The sequence below is a fragment of the Mytilus galloprovincialis genome, chromosome 1 (assembly GCF_965363235.1).
Source record: "Mytilus galloprovincialis chromosome 1, xbMytGall1.hap1.1, whole genome shotgun sequence".
Classification (NCBI taxonomy): Eukaryota; Metazoa; Mollusca; class Bivalvia; order Mytilida; family Mytilidae; genus Mytilus; species Mytilus galloprovincialis.
Genome location: NC_134838.1, coordinates 88,236,391 through 88,263,647, shown reverse-complemented (window position 1 = coordinate 88,263,647; position 27,257 = coordinate 88,236,391). Strand labels below are relative to the sequence as shown.

Below are 27,257 nucleotides of genomic sequence, written 5' to 3'. Positions count from 1 at the left end.
GGAATAATGAAGGAAAGAGGGCATTGTTGATCATTTTAATATGTCGCTAAACATACCTATTTTTCAACTCTTATCAGGAAACCAGGAATTACTCCTGTCCCCCACCCCAACCGAAGTTATTAAATATCAGTTGATTTTCTCTTATTTAACACAACTTAAAGGTGATGCAAATTTTCAACGCACACTGGCACATACATTTGTATTTTATGCATACTCAGGAAACACGGGATTAAACGTCAGATATATATAATATAAAAACAAAGAGATCACTATAGGGCCCCGCCTTTAGGCGGGTCGCCCTATAGTGATCAGTCTGTCCGTCCGTCCGTCCGTCCGTCCATCCGTAACACTTTAACTTTGTGTCCGCTCCATATCTAGAGAACCATTATGATTTCATACTTTAGACTTTACATGTTTATTAACCACCACCAGAGGGCGTGTCATGATGTATGGTAGTCCGAAGGTTTTGACCATCAAAATTTTGCATTAGAAATAATAGTTAAAACCAGAAGATGTTCTTCAAGGAGCACAATAGAAAATCAATTTTTAGAACTTTCAGATATCTTAATTAGCTTTATACAAAAAAAGTCGGTTCGGTTACTTTAAAAAAAAAATGGATAAACTAAGATGTACTTTTTGATCAGTCATATTCCAGACAAACATTGACGATTTTTAGTGCAGTTTAAGATTATTCTTAAAAATCAAATAGCGGGAGATTAAGCCTGGTTTGTTAAGAAAAAATGAGTTAAAGGAAAGCACAAAGAAAATTGCAACGAACAGAGCACACTTTTACAGTCATGCATGTCTACCAGACGTATCTTAATTTTTCAAAAAAAAAAAGTCAGCTTAAACTTAATTTTTGTCATCCAACAAAACAAAAAACTGCTTCATTGGACGTCAAAATGAATTTTTATTTTATTGATCTCCCGTAGAATATCTTCAGAATAAAGATTGTTTTTTTTACTCTTCACCAGAACACATTCTGGAGATGTGCAGAAGAGACCAATAAAACACGCCCTACTAGACGAAAACCTCAGTTTCCATTTTGCACTATTAACGTCTGTTTGGTAAAACTGAGACTACTATAATATAATAGTAGTCTCAGGGTATTATAGTCATCTCAGGGTAAAACAAAAATAATTTAGACCATGACATAATCAACAATTATGAAACGGTCCTATCATTGATATAAACAATTTAGTCGAATAAGAAGTAACGGAATAAAAACAAAACAAAATTGTTCCTAGCGTTTATGAATCAAAATGATAAATATGAGTTATTAAAATGGTCTACGTTCGATTCTCATCAGAACCAATTGTTTTTTCCTTGTTTCGTAATTTTTTACATTTATCGTTTAAAATCACATTATCATTTATCAATAATATTGTAAAGACACCTTAACAACAAAAAATTAAAAAAAATTAGATATAAATAATGTGCTAACAATATTTCAGTTTTATTAAGGTTGAGCCAGTAATTATTGAAATGTATAGTTTATGAAATTGCGAACTTTATTCAAATATTATATGTATACTAGTACGTAATTTGTTCTACCTTCTTGTGTTCTTATCAGCAGAGTACATAAAAGTACACACAAACTTATTTTTGGTTATTCAAGTTAAAAGAAAACATAAAAAAGCCCTTAGTTTTCTCGTTTGAATTGTTTTACATTGTCATATCGGGTCCTTTTATAGCTGACTATGCGGTATGGGCTTTGCTCGTTGTTGAAGGTCGTACGATGTCCTATAGTGGTTCATGTCTGTGTTATTTTGGTCCGTCTTGTGGACAGTTGTCTCATTGGCAATCATACCACATCTTCTTTTTTTATACAAACAATAACCATAGATTTCCTTTGGTGAAACATTTCTATAATTTAGTCATAACATAGAACGAATGTTAATTTTGTTGTTACCATAGCAACTATATTACTGATATCAAATAGTTGAACTTTATATCAATTTTGTTCTTCATTGTATTAATACCGTAATGGTTCACTAGTAATAATGTATTCGCATTGATTATTTAAGGTGTAATCTATTTTAAAATGTACACAATACATTAAAAAAGGATAAAATACGTAAAAATGTGATATTTTAGCTTAGTCAGTCTACCATTTTTATGACGTCATAACAAGAAAACGGCAAGAGATAAGTATAAAATTCTTGGTGTTTTATAAGCTCCATATCATAGAGATCAATTGAAAGAAATACCAATAGATTCTGAAGTGGGGCCAATTTTGCCCCTTATAGCCTCTTCTAAAACTATACCTTCTGTGCCTGTATTTGCTTTTTTTAAAAACTTAAATTTACCTTAAGGTAGCACAATATAAAGATTTTTTTACTTCCAATCCCCAACCTTTAAAATGCTGTAACTTTTTAAAAATTGCATATAAATTAATAAAAGAGGTATATGTAGATTTTTAAAAGAATAATCTTTTAAATGAATGCAATATTTTTGTTATGCAATCATTGTGTAATCAATTAGTATGCAATTAGTGGCAAAATCTTGGTCAGTTCACTTAAATGAATTTAGCTCTTTCATCTCTATAGCTACACAAGAAATTTGAACGTTATCTTAATCAGCACAGCAAGAGCTTCAAAGGGTCTCTCGCTATCGTATTCCATTCTCTCATAAATTTGTAATTAGTGTAAACATCCTTACTACATAAAAGAAGCTAATATATGGTTAGGTGTAAATAAATTTGAACGTTATCTTAATCAGCACAGCAAGAGCTTCAAAAGGGTGTCTCAAATTATCGCTATCGTATTACATTCTCTCATGAATTTGTAATTAGTGTAAACATCCTTACCACATAAAAGAAGCTAATATATGGTTAGGTGTAAAATTTGATCTATACATTCTATCCAAAATCTGAGACACCCTTTTGTTGATAATGACCTAAGGAACAACATATAATAAAATCAACCCTCTAGGGGGATCCATGAAAAAGGTAATTTCAATTGAAAGTGTAAATTTGTTGTAAAATTTTGTAGACACAGTTATCATTATAATTGATTACATAATTGTTGTATAATACTCACATTGCATTAATTTGAAAGAGTAGTCTGTTAGCTATCCATGGATACCACTATTATACATTTTCAAGCATTAAAACAAAAGTTACAGCATTTTAAACTGGGGAATTGGAGGGTTAAAATCTTTGTATTGTGCTACCTTAACAGTAGACAAATTTTACAAGTTAAAGCTATAATAAAGCTCTAGAATGTCAATTTTGTTGTGTATTAGCATACCAAAGCCTTGGTTAAAATAAAATCAAACATAGTCTTCTGGACAAGTTTGCAATTCCGTTGAGTGCAAAAGATGTCACCTGAATTTTTTGAGTTAAGTCAAAATGAAGTTAATAACTTGGTTGGTATTGGTTCCCTGATATTTGTCCTAAAATGTTTTGGCTCTAGCACCACTGTCGAAAAAGTTATGCTCTTTTTTCAACCATTTCCTCAGAGGAAAAGTAGTTTTTCCTCAAGGGAAATTGTTTTTACCTCAAGGGAAAAAGATTCCCTTAGGGAATTTGCTGCATAAATATTTCCTTTGAGGAAATTCTATTGCCTTAAAGGAATTCTATATCCTTTGAGGAAATTCTATTGCCTTAAAGAAATTCTATATCCTTTGAGGAATTTTTCGGCTTCAATTTTTCCTTTCAGGAAATTTGTAGCTTCAAATTTTCCCTTGAGGAAATACTTCTTTCCTGTGAGGAAATTTGTAGCTTCAAGTTTTCCTTGGAGGAAATACTTTTTCTTGTGAGGAAATTTTTGACAAACACTTTTCCTTGAGGGAAAATTCAAGACATAAAATCTAAGGAAATCAAATTTCCCTTAATGAAATGTTTTCCCTTATTTTTACTTGTTAAACATTTCTTCACTATACCATGTATACAAACAGTATGAATATAATTTTTACAGGACTGAATAATTGATACAAATGATATTTAAAACTTTAATAAATGTTTGACTCAACATTTTAATGACATTGAAAATTAATACAATATGACTGTTTAGGTCTAGGTATTGTTTATACTTTTTATATAACTTTAACTTTGATTTATAAACAAATTTTGTAGCAAAGGATTCTGTTTTCTTTGTAATTGTTTCAATGCAATACATTAATAAGCAACCAATTTGAATGTCAAACCATTTGTGGTGTTCTAAAGAATTTGTTTATATTTGCAGATTAAATAATAAAATAAACACTTTTCCTGTTATTTTAAATTAAAATTATCTTCTGTTTCAGCTTGTGTACTGTTATTCAATCCACTACGTAAGAATTCAGCGAATACATTATTCCTTTCACTAAACATTATTCTTCAATTCTAAGAGAAAACGTTTTTGCAAATTGTTCTTCAATGATCTTCTTCCGTATATTTGATATGAGGGAGCGATGTAAATGAGTGGATACAAATGGTGTTCCTTTTTTCAACAACAAAATAGTACTTGTTCTGCATTTCTCCTTTCTTTCGACTAGTATATATAATATGTTGTTGCTTTTTAACAATATCTTTTTTGCAGGAAAGCCCACTTTCCAGTTCAAATTACCCCAATTGCACACTATGTAGATAAATTTCAACTTTAAGTTTCCTCTTCAGTAATGACCTATTGATCATGAAAAACAAGATGTCTGATCACCTATAAATACACAAAATAAACAAATAAAATGTTATAAATGGAGAGAGAAACAGCAATAAAAGTTTATTTTGTCATGTTTATTAACATTTTAAATATATTTCCTTTCTTACTTGTTAATGCTTTTGTCTATAGTTCTTATATTAGTTGATTTTGTGCATTTATCAATCTTTCAAGTTGAGGCAGTTTGTTCTTTATATACATATGTTGAGCTGTTAAACCACTGTCTAAAGTAAGGGTAGGGTTTAGTGCTCATAAACCTGTTTTATGCCCCACCTACGATAGTAGAGGGGCATTATGTTTTCTGGTCTGTGGCTCCGTTCGTCCATCCGTCTGTGGTTTCGTTCGTCCGTCCAGGTTAAAGTTTTTGGTCAAGGTAGTTTTTGATGAAGCTGAAGTCCAATCAACTTGAAACTTAGTACACTTGTTGCTTATGAGATGATCTTTCTAATTTTTAAGCCAAAGTAGACTTTTGACCCCAATTTCACGGTCCACTGAACATAGGAAATGAAAGTGGGAGTTTCAGGTTAAAGTTTTTGGTCAAGGTAGTTTTTGATGAAGCTGAAGTCCAATCAACTTGAAACTTAGTACACTTGTTGCTTATGATATGATCTTTCTTATTTTAATGCCAAATTAGATAATTACCCAATTTCAACGGTCCATGGAACATGGAAAAGGATAGTGCGAGTGGGGCATCCGTGTACTTTGGACACATTCTTGTTTATTACATGCATTAGTTTTTTTTATGGATTTTTAACTTAAGCTGTCAGTTACTGTGAATACTTAACTTTGTGCCTTCTTAATTAAGGGAAATGTATAAATTTCGTGCTTACTGTAAATCAACTTATTTTCGCCAGCGATTTATTTTCACAAGCAATTTATTTTCGCATTTAAAAATATACTAGTCAACAATAGAAACGATACACGACTTTGAAATAAAATTTATCAAAAAGTATTAAATATAAAACAAAATGAAATACACTATTTTAAAAGCTTTCATTTGCAATGTATGCACATGTGATAATGAAAATCAAAACTTGTCGGAAAGTATCTAAATTCCCTGTAATCGACTATAGGGTGCAAATAAGTTTTGCGGAAAGTTGAATAAAAATTCGACACGTAATTTTCTAAGTACTAAATAAAATTTCAACTTTGTTTAAAAATATTCAATATGCTAATCAAGTTGTGTTTCATGTTGTAACTAATGGGTTGAAATATTGTTTTTTTCAAATTTTTGGGAAAAAAAATGTTTTTTTTAAATCTAAAAAAATGCAAAATTTTTTTTTTAAATTTTTGTCTCAAATCAATGGATATGAAAACAACACACAGTAAATTTGGAACATTTCGGATTAGTTTTAAGATTGTGACCGCTTTTTGAATATCACTTTACACATACTGTCTATGGTAAATCAGTTGATAATGTATACATTTTAACGATTTCTCGTGGGCCGAACTTTGGTAAACAAATAAACGAAGAAACTGTATGATTTTTTACGGAAGCCGATAAGGGCCATTCAAAAAAAAAAATTATGTCGTAATTACGACATAGCATGTCGTAATTTCGACATAATATGTCGTTATTACGACATCGCTATGTCGTAATTTCGACATAACATGTCGTTATAACGACATCGCTATGTCGTAATTTCGACATATCATGTCGTAATAACGACATCACTATGTCGTTAAAACGACATAGCTTATGTCGTAATAACGACATCGCTATATATAAAAGAATATGTATTATGATTGCCAAGAGACTAAATGACACAGAAATTAACAACTATAGGTCATCATAATGCCCCCAATAATTAGAAAAGCCCCACATAGTCAGCTATAAAAGAGGAAGGAAAGATACCAGAGGGGGAGCCCCGGAAATGCTGTGTGGCAGACAGTGTTATTAATTAATTATTAGCTCCCTTGGTAAAACTCCAAATTTCATATTTAATGTATTTCATTGTTAAATAATTTACATGAAGCTTAATAAGTACATATTTGTTAATTGCATAGACTTTGCTATTTGAATTCATTGGTTAAAGATTTTTATTTATATTGTAAAGTTTAATATTTGCATCGTCGCAAAATCTTTGGTTACCTTCTTTGAATAGATTCAGTGAGAAACTTATATATTTTATAGATCCCATGTAATTATACGGACCGTGTATGTTAGGTCTAACGTTCATTCCTACCAAGGCAAGTCAAGCTATCTATCTCCCTACAATTAAGTGCAAACTTCAAGGTTTTGTGGAATAAGGTTGAATTGAAGTATTGATTGCTCTATTTCTAGTTTCAAACGTTGGGCACGATGTTCCTACAACGCCTAGGATTTAAAACAGAATCTTCAAAATTTCATCCGCAAAACAAAACAAAAATAAAAATGTTAGAAAACACGAAACAATATTGTAACAAAATTCAGTATATGTTTTAAATTATGTTTTTACAGCTCTTGATCATATACTAAGTAATATCTAGTTTATTTGAGGATTAAAATAAGAAAGCTATGTGAAAAAAAACGCATGTCCAACGTTACATTTATGAAAAACTGTTTTAACTCTTATGTATAGTGATCCTATTTCTTATTCTCTGATCTTCTTGATTCTTGGCAGGAACAACGACATGTGTTGGTTCTCTGTGCCGTTAAAGCCGTTATTTTGCCAAATTTCATTTGACTCAGTGGCTGCATATTAAGCTGGAATAAGAAAAATGTCCAACGACGTTTTTCATTAACTCAACGACTGAAAGTGAATTTTATAAGTAGATATAGCAGAAAATGAATAAAAAGAGTAAGACAATAATAATATCTAACAAAAGTACAAATATTTGCCTCATGTGAGTTCAAATATTGCTGATTCAATAAAATCTTCTCTACACAGTCGTTTTTCAAACGGTAGCCATTTTGTCCAAGTTGATATTTCATTTTTCAAAGCAGTTAACGCGTATTTTTTATAATTGATAAAAACAAAAGTTAGATACACGAAGAGTAAAAAATGCCAAGATTCTTTTCTTAATACCTACATATTTGGGTCTTAAAGGAATAAAATGCTTCCACACATTACAAAACGGTAGCCAATTTGTCCTAACGTCTGAAAACGTCTAAAATCCTAAAGACGCTAATTTCCGACGTTACATGTGCTAAAGTTTCAATTAAATGTTCATGATAATTAAAACAAATTGTGTTATGAAATTTGGAAAAAGAGGTTGATGATTGCTGCCGAAAAAAAAAGAATAGTGCATGTTGCTATAGACTCCGCCCGGGAACATAGGTTCGACACAGGTTAAATTTTGCAATTTTTATTAATCGTTTATAGCTTTTAACGATTTATTTAAAAGAATTGGGAAATGGGGAAAACATCCCATTACATGAACTTCGTTCAACTTTTGCAAAGACAAATTGGAGACATCAGACAGTCCTCTAAATGTAAAATGCGAATTGAAATTTATGTTACGGAAGTACTCCGAAATAGATCATTTAAAGTCGTCACTTCAGTAAGGTGCAATCACCAATATTAAAAGACTTAATACCAGTTCACGGAATGTTTTACTTCGCGATTTGTCCTGCTATTCATGTTATAACGGTCGTGATGAAAATAATTCCTGTACTAGCGAAGCCGGAACTTTTCGTCAATATAAACTTGTGCATGAAATGGAGGTAATTGAAAGACGAATCCCAAACAGCAACGAAAACCGTTTCATCGAATTAATAAAACCCGGGATTATATTACGGCAGGTAACTTTTAAAATTCATACGGGATTTTAAGAATATATAAGTTTTTCACTGAAGGTATCCAAAAAAGGTAACCAAAGATTTTGCGACGATGCAAATATTAAACTTTACAATATAAATAAAAAATCTTTAACCAATGAATTCAAATAGCAAAAGCTATGCAATTAACAAATATATACTTATTAAGCTTCGTGTAAATTATTTAACAATGAAATACATTAAATATGAAATTTGGAGTTTTACCAAGGGAGCTAATAATTAATTAATAACACTGTCTGCCACACAGCATTTCGGGGACTCTCCCTTTGGTATCTTTCCTCCCTCTTTTATAGCTGACTAATCGGGGGCTTTTCTAATTATTGGGGGCATTATGATGACCTATAGTTGTTAATTTCTGTGTCATTTAGTCTCTTGGCAATCATAATACATATTCTTTTATATATAGCGATGTCGTTATTACGACATAGCTATGTCGTTTTAACGACATAGTGATGTCGTTATTACGACATGATATGTCGAAATTACGACATAGCGATGTCGTTATAACGACATGTTATGTCGAAATTACGACATATCGATGTCATAATAACGACATGTTATGTCGAAATTACGACATGCTATGTCGTAATTACGACATAAAATATTTTTTTTGAATGGCCCTTATCGGCTTCCGTAATTTTTAAAAACAAATTTTTGGCAAAGATTGTCTTTACCTTTAAATGAGAGGTTGGCATCATTAGTTGAAACTTCTGTTTTTCAAATTGTCGTTTTATGTAAATTTTGTAAAAAACAAAAAAAAGTCGTCAAAAAACATCACGAAAGAAAAAAATATTTTTTTTAAACGGATTTATATTTTCATAATGATGAAGTATTACTACCTTCTATATTGGTCCTATAAACGGAAAAATTTATCTTAAATTTGAAAAAAAGTCTTGTATCGTTTCTTTTGTTGACTAGTATATATAACGTGCATATAAATCGTCGCGAATGTTTTTCATATGTATCTTTCATTATTAAAATACATTAAGTAAACTTGAAAATCGCGAAAAATAAATAGCTGCGATGTAGAATAGAACGTATAAAACGCAAAATAAAGTATTCGCGAAAAATTAGTTGGTTTACAGTCGTGACAGTAGTCCAGTCTGTGTTTACAGTAAATTTACATCATTGGTTGTCTGGTGGAGAGTTGTCTTATTGGCAATCATGCCACATCTTATTTTTATATAACCATGCCACATTCCTATTGTGCCTGTCCAAAGTTTGGAGCCTGTAGTTTTTGTCAGTTTAGTCTGACACTAAAAATTAGTGGTTGTTGTTTCATACCGGTCATATTTATTTTTATGCCCCACCTACGATAGTAGAGGGGCATTATGTTTTCTGGTCTGTGCGTCCGTTCGTCCGTCCGTTCGTCCGTTCGTTCGTCCGTCTGTCCCGCTTCAGGTTAAAGTTTTTGGTCAAGGTAGTTTTTGATGAAGTTGAAGTCCAATCGACTTCAAACTTAGTATACATGTTCCCTATGATATGATCTTATAAATTTTAATGCCAAATTAAAGGTTTACTCCAATTTCACGATCCACTGAACATAGAAAATGATAGTGCGAGTGGGTCATTCGTGTACTGGGGACACATTCTTGTTTGTAATTTATTTTGCTATAAACTAGGCAATTAGTTTTACAGTTTGGATTGTTTCAAGTTTTCATCTGAGGGTCTTTTATAGCTGCCTACTTTGACTATAGGGTATGGATTTTCTCATTATTGAAGGTCGTCACAGGTCTACAATTGCTTTCTCAAAGCCATGATCAATAGTTTTCATATTTAATATACCACATCTTTTAATTTTTATAGTAATCATGATAATCATCTTTCAAGTTCAATAACTTTTTTTAAAAACAAAAGGGGCCTTACCATTTAGGTTTAGTTGGCTTCTACAAATTTTAAATTGCATATCATTTCTGCTGTTTATAATTTCTCTGTATCTTCTATAGTTCTTGTCCTATACATAAAAGAGTAAAAGTTATAATTGAATGACATCTTGCATCAATATTCTTTTTGCTGTTTAATGTACATGAATGTATATTAATGTGTGTTTAATAAAAATCTGTACCATGAGTGCTTGATAAGCTTGTTACACTTTTAGATGGTCTTTATGCTTTAAATGAATTTTAATGATCAACTAGAAAAACTATGAGCACTGCGCAAATAAGACCCCCCTCCAAAAAAAAGGACATGCACACACTGTTGTATTCATTGACATAAAACATGTAATTTTGCTCCATTTAGAGATATCTCAGGTGACTATAAGTTTAAGGCTGTGATTTTTTAACAAATACATTTCTAAAACCTCCCAAAGTTTGAAAATGGACAGATTTTAAATAACTTTCCAACAACTAAAGTTCCTTAACTCTGCATCTTATATAAAAATATACATGATAGATAGGGAATGATAATCCAGCTTGAATATTATTCAAAGTTTTAAAGGAACATAACTGAAGAACGGTAAAAGTTTTACTACCAAACTTTGAAATTGATTTGATTTTGTGGTAAAAAGTTTAATAAAATTTGGTTGAGGTAAACTTAAGTTAGAGGCCGGAAACGAATTTTTCCATTTTTAAAGAACATAACTATAGAATAGTAAAAGAGACACTACCAAAATTCACACATAATCTGTATTTTGTGGTGATAAGCATTGTGTATAAGTTTCATAACATTTGGTTGAGACAAACTAAAGTTTAGAGAAAGGGAAACCAAAAATTCAGCATTTTTTTCCCATTTGTAAAGGGGCATAACTCTGATACTCTAGTACAGTAACGCTGACATAATCAAAATTTAAACTTGATCTGAGTATTGTGATAACAAGCTTTTGTAAAAGTTTAATTAAATTTGGGCGAGGCAAACTAAAGCACTGTAGGAGAACATAAAACAACTTAGGGACAGACGGACAGACAATCAAGTGTTAAAGTTAATACCCCCTCCACCATTGGTCATGAAAATGAAAAGGGAGTTTATGTCAAGATATAAAAACAATTCACCAAAGTTTCATAAAAATTGGTGAAAGCATGCTTGAGACTATCCAAATGGAGCAAGAATCCCCCCAATAAAAAAATTATGAAAAGTTCTGGATCCTCCCCTGTCAACCTTACACTCTGGTCATTGGTGAAGAGTTGTCACACAAAGTGAATGATACCAAATGTTCATATGAATATGTTTTAGGTCGTGTAGGTGTAAGGAGGCAACCATTTGATTTTTAGGTTGAAAAAGGTGAATAATCTTGCCTTGTAAACTTGTGCTATAAATAAAAATTACCAATACATTAAAAAATCCGTCAGCCCAATCTCATCCAGTGAAATAAATTATTGTCTGTTTCGAAGTTATATGGACATTTTGCAAAATTACTGCAATGATTGGTGCTTAAGTGTGAATAAAAACAAAACAAAGGTTCTTATATTCAACAAGGCAGGTAGATTAATTAACAAATATGATTTTATGCTAAATGGTGTAAAACTAGAGTGTGTTAATACATATAAATATTTGGGTATACGTTTTTGTGCATCTGACTCCTTTACAGTAGCCAGGATGAATTGTATTAAAAGGCACTAAAAGCCTATTTTAAGTTATCAAAAGATTTGTTATCCTTGCGTCCTTCAGTCAAAACAAGCATGCATGATTTTGATCATACCACCAAACCCATCCTATTATACAGCTGTGAGATATGTGGTGCCTTTAACCCAATGTCGTCTAGAAATGGGATTTTTTTCATTTGACCATATTTACTCTAGTTAACCTGCTGAAAAACTTCATACTCAATTCTGTAAATTTATTCTTGGGGCTCCAAAAAAAAAAGCACCAACTTTGCAGTATTTACTGAGTTGGGAAGACTACCAATATATTTTAACATGATTAAAGCAATGACTAAATACTATTACAGACTAGAAAAAAATAGACACTAACTTTCCATTGTTATATAATGCTTTTATAGAATCAAAGAAATTGTATGAGTCAAAGAAACCATCGTGGTATATGTCATCTGAATAACTTCTTTCCCTGATTAATAATTATCAAATATCCTCAGACACGGTTAAACCAATTGACAACAGTAAACTTAGAAATGCCATGTTGAAAGATTGGGAAAAAAATCTCAAAACTCACTCAGAAGATAAACTATTCACATATGTTACCTTTAAATCAAATTTTGGTTGTGAAAAATGTCTTAATATTGTTAAAAAATTTGAAGATAGACGGAGTCTAACAAGATTTCGCATATCTGCTCACCATTTACTTATAGAGAGAGGTAATTATAGTAATACTCCCCGACACAATAGAATATGTAAGATATGTAGTAGTAATGAGGTCGAAGATGAAATACATTTTCGTTTCAACTGTGATAGTTTATCAGACCAAAGGAAAGACATGTTAACAATGATAAATAATTGCTGCAAAAATTTTAAAAATCTTGACCCGACCCAAAAACTGATATGGTTAATGAATAATGAAGATGAGAATTTATTATCAGAATTATGCATGTTCATTAAGAAATATGAAAAGTTTTAATGGGATTTATCTCCCTCTACTACTTGTAATTTGAACTTTATATTTTCTCTATAGTGAGTTCTAGAGCACCGCCCCTTGATGAATATTGCCAAGTAGCAATGTCAACCCTTGCTGCTGTGCATTAATCATGAGGAGAATCACTATTGGAGTAATCTCATATCTCATGTATCTGTAGCTAGTTCTGAAGGATCTCCCCTTGATGACCTTTGCATTGTTGTGATGTACAAGTCCCTCACTGCTGTGCACTGGTCATGAGGAGAACTACTGCAGAATGAGATACTATATTCCTGGTTCTATTTTTACTTTTTTTTTGTTTCTCTATTAAAAAACTTTATATCATATTCTTTTAATATTAAATCGGCCTCGATGCACTCAATGCCTCTTACCATAATTATATCCTACATTACTCATATTATCAATTTATTATTTGTTTATGACGTATTGTATATTTCACTAAAAAAAAATAAATGTTTATATAAGCATTGTATTATGATGTTTTTGTACCTTGCCCGACAAGGGCCCATGATTGGTATGATAATATAATGTCTAATGTCTATGGAAGTACTTAGTAGTCCAGATAATTATGACGCATTGCAAGGCATTTTTTCTAAGGAGAAGTGGGGAATGGAACCAATAAATTGATCGGATCCGATATGATCTTCCCAGTAACGGAGCACCTATCACTTTGAGGTAATTATTAGTGTCGGTGGTCTCACAAGTAAATCAGAGTGAAAATTGCATGCACATTAATTAACAGAGAAGATACAATTATCAACTTGTGTATTATTCATTTTCTCGCAGTTATTTACGGTAAATTAGCTATATGTATATATATTACAGTGAATTTGCATAATCAGGGATTCTGTAGAATCCCTGATTTTTCAGGGAATATGTAGAATCACTGAAATCATTAGTAATTAAGTCTCCCAAACAAAGTTTGGAGACTTATTGTTTTTGGTCAGTTCTTATTATTAGGTCTTTCCACTTTTCTGTGGAAAGACCTATTGTTTTTCTTCTGATTATTTTTTTTTTTTCTTCCGCCTAATTTAGTTCTTGCGATAAACATTTGTTTCGCAATATGTCGCTTAGATATTTTGTATATGATATCGAACAGTTTATGCGCTTTTGAAATTTACCCTGCGTAAACGAATACTTTTCTTTGTAGGAGTTATCTCCCCAAACACTGTTTTCCTTGTTATGGCATCTCCTTCGCAACCGTTAAAGATTATGACAAATTTATTTTACAAAATTGTTCGTTACATCCTCAGTAATTTTTGGCGTATTTGGATCGAAGCGATTCGAAGAAATTTTATAGGAGTTATCTATCTTTTCGGAATAAATTTGTCGGTATGTTTTTTTAACTCATAAACCGTTAACCGTATAACCCTGGAATGTTTTTATTTGAGTCCCCTGATTCCTAACTTAGAAAATTAGGTCAAGGTCAAAGGTGAAGGTCATATTTTAGATTTTCATATGTCTTTGATTTCCCTATAACTCTTGAACGGTTATAGATATAGATACAAAAAAATTAAGCCGTGAAAAATGCTTGGTACTTCAAGGGGCAACTTTTTTTACATTATGACTATATTGATTTTACCATCATGTAAGGGACATAACTCCCATCGATGGTTTTTAAAAGGCCATTTTTAGGCAAAACTCTTAAACAAAAGGTCCTTGACCCATAGGGTCTTTTGCAATGACCTTGTGGAGCAATGACCTTGACGAAGGTTACAAGTTCAAAGGTCAAGGTCATCAAATTATGTGGTTTTGGCACTATTTAAACAGTTTTATGTGTGTTTGAATTTCAACCAACCAACCAACATACCAACCAACCAACCAATCAATCAATCAATCAATCAATCAATCAATCAATCAATCAATCAATCAATCAATCAATCAATCAATCATGATCATGATCAATCAACCAATAATGATCATGATCAATCAATCAATCATGTTTCCGTCTCATGTGTTTCTTATAGGGTTCAACCAACCAACCAACCAACCAATCAACCAATCAATCAATCAATCAATCATGATCATGATCAACCAATCATGTTTCCGTCTCATGTGTTTAATATAGGGTCCAAGATCTTCTTTGTGTCTTTTTCCGTGTTTCAATTGACCCTATCCAATGTGTTTAACCAACCAACCAACCAACCAACCAACCAACTAATCAATCAATCAATCAATCAATCAATCAATCAATCAATCAATCATGATCATGATCAATCAATCATGTTTCCGTCTCATGTGTTTAATATAGGGTCCAAGATCTTCTTTGTTTCTTTTTCCGTGTTTCAATTGACCCTATCCAACGTGTTTAACCAACCAACCAACCAACCAACCAACTAATCAATTAATCAATCAATCAATCAACCAATCAATCAATCATGATCATGATCAATCAATCATGTTTCCGTCTCATGTGTTTAATATAGGGTCCAAGATCTTCTTTGTTTCTTTTTCCGTGTTTCAATTGACCCTATCCAACGTGTTTAACCAACCAACCAACCAACCAACTAATCAATTAATCAATCAATCAACTAATCAATCAATCATGATCATGATCAATCAATCATGTGTCCGTCTCATGTGTTTAATATAGGGTCCAAGATCTTCTTTGTTTCTTTTTCCGTGTTTCAATTGACCCTATCCAACGTGTTTAACCAACCAACCAATCAACCAACCAACCAACCAACTAACCAACTTATCAATCAATCAATCAATCAATCAATCAATCAATCAATCAATCAATCTGTATGACTGTTTAATCATGACAGTTTATTGAAGGAACAAACTCTCAATTATTCAAGAAAAATTGAAATTTAATATTGTTCTTACGTCACTTCTGAAAAAAAAAATCCACATGTTCTCTGAAACTACAAGTACAATCGACCTCAAAATTTGCAGTCAGCAGGGCATACATGTACTTAACGTTTATAAAAAAACTTGGTGCAGATATCTCTCAAAGCTTTTCCTAGAGAAAAGAAATGGCAATGCCGAAAAAATAGCTTGCTAGGTCCGTAAATCTCAGTAAAAACCTACAATAAAATGTCCGCTCCGAGTTTGAAATACTAATCTGTGTTACAAACAGGTGCTGAAAAATGTACATTATCAGAAAATAATCAATAAATGTGTTTTAAAGTTACACCGGATCAATTAAATCCAAAACATACACTACTTGTGAACCGTCATCAAAATGTCAATTTCCTACAATGACAAAAGAAATTACATTTTTGTACATTCCATCTCTATAGATGTTGTCTGTTTAACGTCCCCACCTAAAAAGAAATAAAAAGACTATCTTTTCGTTATTATAAACCCGTGTCACGTGATGTGGCGCGCGCGCTGTACCTAAAATAAAAGAAAAACTTTCCAAACTAAACATGAAACTTCTCCGGTAACAATAATATAGACCCCATACAGAAACAAACAAACAAACAAACACCCCCCAATTCAATTAGTTTTACAGGGGGAAAGACCCCCTACAATTGCTTTTTTAAAGCAATTGATTTATATTTTTTATTATTCTTCTTCTTCCTCTTCCTCTTCCGCCACTTTGAAAAATGAACTTGTCCGCAGCGTTTCTCCAAAACCGCTGGTCAGATTGACTTAGGATTTCATAAAATGGTAGACTAATATGTCTAGGTGAGCCATAAATATTTCCTTTGTGCATTGGGATCTACTAAGGGGTATTTTGGGGGGTAGAAAGGAGGGAGGGGTTTACTATAGAACCTTATGGGATTTTATTTTCTAAAATTTTCAAATGAATATAACTTGAAAACTGTAAGTGATAGATACACGAAATCTTCAGAAATGATTATAGGACAATTAAACAAATCACATGAAATATAAGGGGGTACCCTGGGGGTTCATCCCCACCCCCTTCAATTTGAGAATATGCTTTTATCTTGTAAACGGTCCAGATCCCCACCCGTAAACCATATATATTGTTGAATGGGACGATAAAACAAATCAAATAAAATTAAAGGGAGGTCCCCGGGGGTCATCCTCATCCCGTTCAATTTGAGAATGTGCTATTATCTTGTTAACAGTCTAGATTCCCACCCCTAAACCATATATATTCTTGTAGGGGACAATAAAATAAATGAAATGAAATAAAAAGGAAGTCCCTAGGGGTCACCCCACTCCTCTTGTTTGAAAACTTGTAAACGGTCAACATCCCCACCCCTAAACCATAAACATTCTTGTATGGGACAATAAAACAAATCACATGAAATTAAATGGAAGTTCCTGGGGGTCACCCCCACCCCGTTCAATTTGAGAATGTACTACTAGTATTATCTTGTAAACGGTCCAGATCCCCACCCCTAAACCATATATGTTCCTGTAGGGACAATAAAACAAATGAAATGAAATAAAAGGGAAGTCCGGGGGGTCACCCCACCCCCTCTTGTTTGAAAACTTTTAAACGGTCAACATCCCCACCCTAAACCATATATATTCTTGTAGGGGACAATAAAACAAATGAAATCAAATAAAGTGAGTCCCTAGGGGTTCACCCCACCCCCTCGTATTTGAAAACTTGTAAAACGGTCAACATCCCTAAACCATATATATTCTTGTATGGGACAATAAAGCTAATCAAATGAAATTAAAGGGAAGTTCCTGGAGGTCGCCCCACCCCGTTCAATTTGAGAATGTGCTATTATCTTGTAAACGGTCCAGATCCCCACCCCTAAACCATATATATTCTTGTAGGGGACAATAAAACAAATCTAATAAAATGTAGCTAAAGTCCCTTGGGGTCACCACCACCCCTTCCTGTTTAAATACTTGTAAATGGTGGAGATCCCTACTCGTAAGCTATATATATTCTTGTATGGGACAAACAAGCAAATCAAATGAACATGGGACCATATGAATGGCGAGTTATGGGAGCTTTGTTTGGGAAACTTCGTAAAAGCATCCTGTTACAATTACTTCTTGTTATATATAATCCCTGAATATGACCAGTGATTTTACAAAATCACTGAACATTTTAATGAGTATTCTACAAATTCCCTAATATGATTTCAGGGATTATCAAAAATTTAAGGATACTTTGTTTGATATTTTGTTTTAAATATAGACAAATTATCCTTTTTTCCTTTCATATTCCTTTCCAGATGAGATTATTCTCCTTTTTAACACAGAGTAATCTTAAAGATTTAAACAACACGGGGTTTTGAGATAAAGTTGAAGGCTTCAAAATAAGAAATATCAACATTCCCTTTATAGCTATAACTTTACATGTATTGTTTGTTTATCAAAATCCAGCGTCAAATCGATATTCATGTTCTATTTGTAAATCCACAGAGCATGTTATTTGTGGTAAAACAAATGATGAAGATGATTATGGAACATATGTTTTGTGTTGTGTTTTTTTTTTGTTCAAATGAACAAGAAATTCAAACTGAAAGAACTTACGCATCTTAGTGTATAGAAAACAGGCAGAACTAAGGATTGACAAATAGAACAAAATTGTAGAGGAAGCTGACATTTGATGTAATATTCTCATAGCAATTCCACAGGGTAAAAAAGAAAGGGAAACCCCAAAACATGGTATATTGCTCGAACTAGTTTGAGGTTGCTGATACCCTTTTATTTTTATTTATTTATTTATTTTTTATTTTAATTATTTTTTTTTTGGGGGGGGGGGGTGGGGGGAACCTTCGGATGTTTTTACTGAACACTTTATTTCTCTTAGGCGTGTCGTAAAATCTGATTTGTGAAGGAAAATGTTTTTTTAAAGTTTGGATATTGTGGTAAAATAGATGTGAAGCAAATAAACATGCCTATTAAAAATCAGGGCAAATATGCAATGGTCAATGCCATCCAAATTTAATTTGTAAAAAATAAATGACTGTTTTTGTAACCTTATGCAAAAACATTTCACTGTGTCTAATATTATACAATTATAGCCTTTGTATAAGGTTGGTACAAACATATTTTAATCTGAAAGACTGATATTGACTGAGGACAGATTATTATTTTAATATATTGTGTTTAACATTTTACAATTTATGTTTATAATGATGTTTCATTATGATTTTATAGAATAAATTATTTGATTTTTATTCATTTTCTTTATCAATAAAATTATTTCTTCATTTCAGTTATTATCTATAATCACTGACGTTTTTTCTAGTGATTATACATAATCTCTGAAAATTTTAGTGATTATTTATAATTCTACATAATCACTGTTTATACAAATTCACTGTAACATAATATATCCCAAAACAGGTGCTCGGATCTAGTATACGACTTTTAAATAACAGTTATATTTATATTCTGTGGCGGGTCGAAGAGGATGGAATCCGGGGGTTGGACTCCCCTTTTTGTGAGCAATCATTGCATTTAATGATAATCTCGGGAATCCTCTCAAGTTCTTATATACAAGGTGATAGGACGTGCTGTTGAAATAGGTCACCTTTTCAGGCTGAAAAATATGTGAATAGGTCGGAAAAACTCTCTTTTGACACTTAGGTATTGCACTGTTACATTACACACGAAACAAAACGCAAACAATATGGGAAAAGATAACAGTTAATTCTACACAGTATATGAAAAGGTATACACTTTTGAAATCTAAATTATATGAAAAAGGTGGGGTAACAGAATCCCAGCGACAACGACACCCTTTATTTAATGGAGACATGTAGTTGCAACCCCCTTTATCGTGGCTGGATCCGCCCCCGATTTTACATGTAAATCAAGCCCCGGGGTTCTGTTGGTATAACGGTAATCACGAAGAGGTGGTAATTAAAAGCACTAGGAATTATAAATATACAATTGAACAGGGGTAGAGTGCATGGAGGAATGGGAATTAAAATTGTCACTTCACGATGATCGAAAAAAGTATCTTGCACGTTATTTTCATCATCTTGTCTGAAACACTCTGAATAATGAGCTTCAAGGCGAAAACAAGTCATGTGAAATACTAATAACATACACGTTGCATGGACAAACCCTTAAAATCCCTCAACAAAAATTGCTTAATTCATGTCATATCAAATAAATTATAGCGCGGAAAGGTAACTTTAATATCAAAACTAAATATTTGTTATATTTTTCAATAAATTTATAAATCTTAATTAGGCATGCGTGAGTTCCATTTCATGAGACCTACAAGGATTTCTATAAAATAAATTTAAATTATAAATACAGTTTTTAATTTTTTCCCGGTATAGATAAAAAATATGTATATAATCTTTTGGGAAATAATACGATTTGGTTGAATTATTTCACTTCATAATAATGATAAATCCTTCAGTTCCTAAATTTTTGATTAAAATGAATATTTCATTTTGATCTCACGATAAACTTTTTAAATTGTACATGTAGTGACATGGTCAGTCACCTGATTAGTTACATGGCTGATTACCATCTTACAGGTGACCCAGTAATTTTGAACCACTGTTATAGATAATCCTAGATTATCTCAGATAAATTAGGATTTTCTCAGATAAACTAGGAGTATCTCATGAAGCGCCAACCGTTATTGTAAATGGTTGGCAGATATTATATAAATATCAATTTTAAAGTCGAAGGAATAAAACTGTTTTGAAGTCCAAACTTTGAATAATCAAGAATATTACACCCCAGCTCCTTTGTTCTAACAGGGGTGATCTGAGCCGGATCACCCCTACCAGATCACCCCAGTTTGAGTTTCTTTGTTATGCATGCTTTCCTTTGTTCTGTAACATTTTGGCGGGAATGTCAAATCCACTATAAAACTTATAATTAATTATACGGAAAAGATTATCTATCAGAATTCACGTAGAAAAAATCCAGTGTAAATACTGGGATTCGAACTCAAGACCTTGAGCATATCAAGCCACGACACATACCACTACACCAGGACGACTGGATACGAAATAATAGTAATTTGACATACTTAAAGGAAGCAAGATCTTTTTATAAGTGGGGCGAGTTGTCAGACCTTTATTCAGTGGGGTTTTAACCTTTTTCGTTAATTAGTGAGTTTTCAGACTGATTGTTCAATTTGATTTTACACTTTTTCAAAGTATGGCAAGTCGGTAAACAAGAGTGGGTCGATATTTTTATAAAGTGGCGATATAGTGTGGGCCGATTAGCAAGTGGGGCGAGTTGACATTGTTTAATATCTACTCATCGTGTTTGGGGGTCAAAAAGGGTATACATCATATAGTAATATATAAAGTATATTGTTATGGTTGTGTGGCGTTCTAAACTAGATTTTATGAATTGTAAATGGGTTTTCGTCTAATCTAAAACAGCTGGGATGTAAAATAGTTATCCCAGTCGGACTTGGTGTGTCAGTGTTAGATCACCCTCTGGCCTCCGGCCATCGGGGTGATCTTACACTGACACACCGCGTCCTTGTGGGATAACTATTAAAGATTTGTTGGAATTAAATAAAAGCAGCTTTATTAAAAGCTAATATCATAAATAATAATTATGAATCAATTACAATATATCTAAATAGAATTGCAGTGTGTGCTACTATAGTGAAAATACATGAATAGTAAATCTAGGTCATTTACTAAAAACAGCTGATCTGTCTGCTATCTAATTTGAAACTGACTATACTTTTCTCTAAACGTTTAAAAAAGATCAAGTTAATCAATACACCTAAAAATAGTATGAATGAATGAATGATTTTATTCTCATAAACTAGTACATAGCTACAGAGATAATAACAGTTCATATATAATACATATCTTTGTTTCGCATGTGTGAAAATAAATAACATTATAATAATATTACAGTTCCTCTAACCAGGAGGGCAGACTTTCAATGATATATATCGTATAAATCTACACAATTTTTCTAGTTCTACAACATTTTCAGATGAGAATACAGTTTTATATTTAATAATGTTTGCATTTTTGTTACAATAGTGTGGTAAATATTTTTCTCTTTCTATGTTAAAACAATTGCATGACATAATGTAGTGAAATTCATCGCCAATATCTTTAGAGCTACAGAGATTACAAGACCTTTCCGATCTTGGAATAGTTTGCCACCTTCCTGTCTCCACTGGCAAACGATGATTTCCGCATCTAAATTTACACAAAGTATATAAAAAATTAAAAGGCAAAGTCGACAAATACTTTTCAAATTTAAATTCAGTCTTGAAAATTCTATAACATAAACCTTTTGAAGATTGATGTAAATCTGCACACCACTCTTGTCGAAATTGGTCTTTAAGCTTTTGCTCAATACTTAATTTTATCCATTTTTTGTTAAAATAATCTTGGCAATGCCATACATTTGACATGCCACATTCATCAAAAATTTTCTTAATACATAAAATCCATTTATTTCCAATACCATAATTGTTATAATTAATGTATAGTAATTTATATAGTATACAGGATAATTTATTTTCATTTGTATTATCAAGAAGGCGACACCAAAAATTGATCATTCGTAATTTTGCATATAAAGAAATGGGGTATCTCCCAAGTTCTCCATAAATCATAAAATTTGGAGTCGAGTTTTTAAGTTTTAAAATGTGCTTACAGAATTTCAAATGAACTCGCTCAAGTATATCAAAATTTTCGTATCCCCAAATTTCAGCCCCGTATAGAAGAATGGGTACAACAGCTTTATCAAACATTTCTAGTTGGCATTCAATCGATAAGTGATTCAATCTGCTCTTCTTGATAACACTATACATAGCCTTAGTTGCTTGGTCTCGTAAATATTTTCTAGTTTCGAAAAAAGATGAATTTCTAGAAAAAATAACACCAAGGTATTTATAATGTTTAACTATCTCTATTTCTTCTTTTTCAATACAAAATTTCAAATTATTGGATATTCTTCCTCTTGTAAAAACCATCACTTTGGTTTTGCTAACATTGATTTTTAATTTCCAATTATTACAATACTGTGAAAAATTATTTAAAAGTAACTGTAAATCTGAACTTGATTCAGCAAGTAAAATAGTATCATCAGCATATAATAATACAAACAATTTTAGGTATATATTAAGTTCATTTTCCATATCTAATGTTAAAGATTGTACACCAGTACGTGTGTACACAAAATGAAAGTAACCAAAATGGCCATAAAGTTGACAAGTTCGATTTGGGATAATTCTAACATTATAAAAGGATAATTATGGATTAAATAGGATGCATTAATAAATTCTGAATAAGGTAATTATGTTGTAACTATAGAAAATCATTCCGCATAACAAACAAGTGTACAAAAAGTGAAAACATGTATGACCTAGTTTCGCGGGAAAATATACGCCGGGAAATACGAATGAATGAAGGTTATTATTAAAAGAATACTGCAAATAATCCTGGCACAACATTATTTTACTTTAAGCTAACTTCATAAAGATCAACCGGGATTATCTCGATTTTTTCAGATAATCCCGGTTTATCTCAGAATTTTCATATAAACCGGGATTTTCTCAAGATAATGAATTTTCTATATTTTCTAAGATAAATTAGGATTTTCTCGAATTTGAATTTAGCTGAGAAAATCCTAGTTTATCTGAGATAAACAGGGATTATCTGAGAAAATCCGGGATTATCTGAAAATTCTGAGAAAATTGATTAACTGAAAAAAGGAGCCAATTAAAAGTCACGACACATTGGAGGAAAATTTCATGGTAATAAAGAGACAATGAATGGTGCATCTATACAGATAGAGAGGAATGAAAGATGAGGCTCTTACGGGAAAAGTTTTAGAACGTTTAATTTTCCTAATTTGATAGAAAAATAACAATTGATATATTCAGGATGTACATGTATGAAAAGTATATCGATAATAACGAAGATCCGAGGGAATGAACAATTTAGATAATTGTCTTGAGAGTTTCTTTTTTAGAAATTTGAAAGTTATATCCGTATTTATTTTTGGAGATAATGAAATATGTTAAACAAAATCTGGCATCCGCAGATTTAACAAGGCCGGACAAATAATTCGATTTAAAGGGCTTGAGCTTAATTCGATTACACGGCATATCAATTTTAACAGCTAAAGCACTCCTCACAATATTTTGAATGCACAGTCTGCTAGGAAGTAACTGAATATATCTAAGGTCAGATTGTTGAGTTTATTGTACGCATAATTAATGTAAACCCACCCAATAAGTTAAGCAATGAAAGGTTGACATACACCATTTCGATATTTTAAAAAGTTTCGTTTTAGAAAGTTATAATCTTATAAAAAAACGTATCACCCGCAGTTTTCTTGCAAATCAAAGCACCCAAGTTATTTTTTAAAGTACACGGATGTATGTGAACCCATGCAATTCAAGATTTATTGCAAGCCAAACAATTTTTTTAAACGATGATTTTTTTTTAATTTATTTAAATATAAACATGATAAATTAGTAATATGTTATCACATGAAATTATATTACTTCATTCTTGACTTAAATGCTCTTTGCTTGTATAGATATTTGAATGCAGACGAATATTAAGTGGATCCGAAACTTAATAAAACACATAATACATCATTTATAACGAGATATTCTCATATTTCATTGTCATTAGGAGTAAATTATAAGCTGATATTTACTACGTCATAAACACGTGAAAAACAGTTATAATCTTATAAAAAAAACGTATCACCCGCAGTTTTTCTTTCATAATTTTCTCTATTAATACAGTGAAATATGGTGGACACGCCTGGTAAACCAAATGGTTGAGACGGAAAAAAGTATTCTGGCACTTCCTGTTGAGCTTTTCTGGTTCAAAATATTCAAAATAAACACAGGGTAGGTCGAATTTTCGTCGATTTACTGAAAATCAATAACTTTTTTGTAAAATCGGAGAATGTCATGCCATAGATAAATAATAATTGTAACTAATATGTCTCTTCTTGGTTTAAAATATTTTAAAATGAAGTCACGATCACTTTTCTCCTACGGATTATAATGTTTACATTCTTTAAATCCGATAGAACTGCTATAATATTAATGACTTAGCAAGAAAATATGTCAATTATTTGTGTTTTTTTAGGCTTTACGATACCTGCACAATTATTTGTTTGTCAAGTCTACTCTGAGCAGAAAAATAAAAAAAAATATAAATGGTTGAGATATAAAGGTATTGGTTGAGTCTTTCTGTCACAATGTTGAGACTTTCTGGTTGCGCTGTACTATTCGAGTTTACCTTTTTTTTACGGTTAACCTGATTCATGTTTTCTGTCTGTGGTAACATAAAATCTAAATATAGATACAATTTTAAGCATTGCCGATAGAAAAATGCATGCCTTACAAATATAAATAAGATTATTTTACAATGGTTATTTATTAATATAATTTGGATGAATTCGATTCCAAACAGACATTATTTAATGCCGAAAATGCGTACATTTATAAAGAAATAAAATAGTTAAAAACTAAACAATCGAACAGGACCCTTTTTCTAGGTTTATTTTTTCGTACACATTATTTCAGGTGGTGATAATTTAAATGTGAGTAAAAGATGTCATTTTTGTCATTATAATACTTATCACAAAAAAAATATGATTCGATTTTAAAATTGCTTTGTAGGTATTATAAGTGACGTCCAACTTAGTGTAATCACAGGTGTTGTATTGAAATAATTAAAACTTAGATGTTTGTTCGCAACTGTATTCAGGGCACATCCTTAATATTTGGTAGTATTCAGAAACATTTATATTATAACCTGGGCCCCGTCACACTAGGCCGTGATTGCACTACGATCTCTAAAACAATAATGCTATTGACGATCGTAGTGCAGTATGGTCGTGTTACGGTCTTGATGAGGTCTTAGTGATCGTGTTGAGAGAAACAAACTTTAAACATGTTCAAAACAATCGTGATGCGTTCGTGGCGAAATCAGGTCGCAGTTCTGTTCTAGTCGTAGATTTTTTTAGCCGTGGAACTGTCAGGATCAGTTCAAGGTTGAACTGTGTAAATCAGTTCTAGGTAGAACTTACCAATGACCAAATTAGTTCTTAGTTAGAACTGTTCTAGCTAGAACTGTTTTAAAAGTGTCAGGAGATAGTTCTATATTTGTCCGCTAGAACAGTTTTCCTTCAAATGACAGTTAGAGGTAGTCTCCATTATATGTACATCTCCTTTGCAATTATCTATTTTAAATGAAAATAACTTTTGATGAAATGAATGAATTTAATGATTATCCATTTCTGAATATTAATTCAGTTTTCTTTTTAAATATTTTAAAACTGGATTCGACGTAGCTAAATTGTGGGAGATAGTTATTTGCACTCTGGCCTGGTCAACTTAAATTCTAAAAAAAAAATTGTGTGAGTCTATGCTAAGCATGCGATATCTGCTAAAAACTGTGGACTGTGGTCACTTACCAGATAGCTCGAACGAACGCCGAAAGGATAGCTCGAACGAACGCCGAAAGGATAAACAAAAGTTTTTCATTTACAAAATTTGCATTCGTTAGGAGTCCGCGATGTAATGACCAAATAAAACGGACATGTAATATGCCGAAAAATGGGGTGGAAGAGGAATAAGAAAAAAAAAATGTCAGAATAAAAAGCCAATAATTTTGCCTGATCATGATTAAGAAGTTGAGCCAAAAATATTCACAGATACTAAAGAAAACTAACATACCAATAATTGCTTTTTCTTACGCGATTTGTTTTCAATTTGTATGTATCCGTTTTATTATCAATGTTCTTTCTGTGGTACGATTACCAATGATACAACTCTCCACAAGAGACCGAAAGTGACACATAAAGTAACAACTAGAGGTCGCCGTACGGCCTTCAAATATAAGCATACTGCATAGACAGCTATAAAAGGCCCCGAAATGACAATGTAAAACAATTGTAACGAGAAAACTAACGGCCTTATTAATAATAAAAAAAAAAATGAACGAAAAACAAATATGTTACACATAAATAAATAAATAAAGTCTAGCCCTGGGGATGTCAATTACAATATTATTGACGTTAAAGCTTCTATGCAAAACTGCATCTCAAACGCTAGACTTTATCTCCAGCGGTAGAACTTTAATACTAGTACTTAAAAAAACACACCTATTTACTATTTATACTCTATTACAACCGAAGGCCTCTTTAGAAGCTGCTGTGATAACTACAGACAAGATTAAAATGACTGTTGAAATGTCAAACAATATACGGCAAGTTTATGGATTTTGACAGTTGTATATGTAATCGATACTAAGCTACACAAGGTCATGTTTTTCTCTGACTGTTTATGACGTCTTTACACTAAATTCATTGGATGTTGGATGTGTACGGATTGATAGTTTAGTCTTAGATGCATGATTTTTTGTTAGTTGTTAGTGGCTTTGAACTAGCTGTCAGATAACTGCGAGTACTCTCAGATCTGTTCCTAGTGTATTTTTGTTGTCGGGATGTTCAAG

At 31.9% G+C, this 27,257-nt stretch overlaps 1 protein-coding gene across 1 annotated transcript in view; it reads left to right on the top strand.

Moving 5' to 3' along the window:
* Positions 1–27,257, top strand: part of LOC143061976 (uncharacterized) — a 290,220-nt gene that overhangs the window by 93,164 nt on the left and 169,799 nt on the right. The gene's annotated exons all lie outside the window — the stretch shown is intronic.